The sequence below is a fragment of the Pinus tabuliformis genome, chromosome J, assembly GCF_031772625.1.
Source record: "Pinus tabuliformis cultivar Carrire ecotype Pingquan chromosome J, CPIR1, whole genome shotgun sequence".
Classification (NCBI taxonomy): Eukaryota; Viridiplantae; Streptophyta; class Pinopsida; order Pinales; family Pinaceae; genus Pinus; species Pinus tabuliformis.
Genome location: NC_142295.1, coordinates 1,267,096,637 through 1,267,099,221, shown reverse-complemented (window position 1 = coordinate 1,267,099,221; position 2,585 = coordinate 1,267,096,637).

Sequence of the window (2,585 nt, the reverse complement as noted above, 5' to 3'; positions counted from 1 at the left end):
TCAAAAAATTTGGGCGGAAATGAAAAAATTGAAGTTTTAAAACGTATTTCGCGGGGTTCGCACTCTCCAGTTAGGGACAGTGCATAGGTCCGCACTCTTCCCAAGTAGCAGGTGCGGGCCCCTGGCTCTTTCCTTTGTAGGAAAAATTCGGGGTCCGCAGGTTTCGCATGTTGCACCTGCGAACCCCCGCAAGCAGTATTTTAAACTAATTTTTCTCTAAAAAATCAAAATTGAAGCCTAAAACAAAATTCAAATGGTTGAAATGCAAGATTAAAGTGATGTGGATTACCTGGAGGTGATGTTTTCGATTCCAACAGACGGATTTTTCGCATTCTTCACAGGAAGTTTCTTACCCAAAAGCTCTCTTTTCTCACTCTGAAGTCAAATGGTAAAAATGAATTTACAAAATCCCTTTTTATAAGTTTTTTTTAATAAATGAATTTTTAATTTGTTTATTTTTCACTTTAAAAAGGTAACTTTTTTTGCATTTTTATTTATTTTAAACAGGTATGAGTAATGTTTGAGTTTTTGTGCAGAATATTGGATTTTTCAGGCCAAATTGATCATTTTCAACAAAAAACATTAGAGTCCTCTTTAAGCTCTTTTCTGACTCGTAAAATATGAAAAGATTGCCGAGTTTTTCTTTTTAATCTCGTTAAAATGGAATTAAAAGGACGGTCCACTTACAGCTCTTTTCTGACCATATAAACATGAAAAGATTGTCGGGCTTTTGTCGTTTCAAGTTCGATATTGGTTATAAAACAACATGTCATTGATCGCTTTTTTACTTTTGCGGATCAGGGACACTAATTATGAAAAGTACTCTTTGATCGTAATGGTCAAGCGGTTCTCTCAAGTATTATTTTATACTTTTTTAGGCTTGGGAGACACAAATTTACGAAAAAAGACAACCATGGAGTTTTCTTAAGTTTTTCTTCTGACTCCCTAAAATTGAAAAACGCCGAGTTTTTCCTATACTCGACACATTAAAATGTAACAGTAAAGGACCTGTTCAATTTCAAACGGGAACGAACCACTCCTTCTTAGGGTTCGAAATTTTAAACTAAGTTGGACTCATCCGAAGGATGAGCTATAACTAAGCAAATGTTATCCTCCTCAAGCTTGTAAAAAATAAAGAGGTACTTGCTAGAAATGGTGGTGGAAAAGAGAGAAAAATGAACCTGTTTGTTATACTTTGTGTCTTAGAAAAGCATTCAACCACTCTTGAACACGACACTTTTTGTTCACCTGGGTTGGGAAATCCTTTGCCTAACAGTTAATCAAACCATATTGAAAGTCTTCAGCCGGTTTCTGGGTATTATCTTTGGGTCAATTGTCACCAAACCATCTGCAGTGTCGTTATGTGTTCAAGAGGTCAGTTCAAATAAACCATTAATCTGCAAAATATCTGTCATCCATCTTAACCATCCCTGAGTTAGTCCTTGCCAAATATATTTCTTCAAACTTGATCTATGATTTCGTGTTGTGGGCTTGCTTACGACGGATCGCTTTCTATCGACTTCAGCTCATTATCTAGAAAGATGATCTAGAAATCGTCAGTACCTTGGAATCTGCATGCCTCAATGGCAGGTTTCTCACCTTCGACGACAAGTTGCATCATTTACCTTCGATCAAATGATTCTATGACATGTTCGACATCAGCTCATCTATTCACATTTCATGGATTGTATTGAGTACTTTGAGAGCCATTGAAATTACTGGTGGTTTCTCTCACACTTGTTAACAGTTTACATCATTGACTAGTAATCAAGTGGTTTCTACCGTGTTCGACTTCGACACATTCATTCACATGGATAGAGTCGTACTAGTTCGGGAAGCAGAAATCAAGACCCTGGATCTAGTTTCCACCATCCAGGCTGCGAGGAATTTTGTTATTCATTATACAGTGGACTATTCATAAACAGATGGCTACATCCATATTGTGTCTACATATGTCTATACTTGTGATGTATTACAAAATCATTCCTATATCAGAGCAATTTAGTTATTTCTCTAGTTAGTTTTGATCTAAGTATGGGAATGCCTACCTCAGCGATGATATGTTCACATATATATATTTTGTATTAAATGTTTTTACAGGTTCCAACCAGGCTGTCCATAGGATGATCCTTGAAATGATAAAGTACTTCACTCTTCTTAGATGACAAATGTTATCCTCATCTATTACAGACTTCTCACTTTAGGGGGCAATCTGTTACACAAAATATTGTCACCATGACATTCTGCAATCAGTGTGAGTCTATCACCACTCATACTTTCCTCCTTTGCAAGTCTTAAACCTCAACTCTTCATGTCAAGCCTTGAAAATTGAGAGAAAGCCCTTAAAAATCTCAAAAACTCTGGTTCCGCACTTTATCTTAGCAATACCTGCGGTCCCGCACCTATTGATCATGTCCCCTACGTACCTGACCTCTCTGTCTCTGTGTAATGGGTGCGAACCCCTGTAAAAGTCAAAAAGGCGCAAGTATATTCTTAAAAACTCACTTTGGGTTATTTCTGGAAGCTTCTAGAGGGAATCTTGAGGTGGCAAGTTCGCTCCTTTAAGGTTCATACATCCCATATCT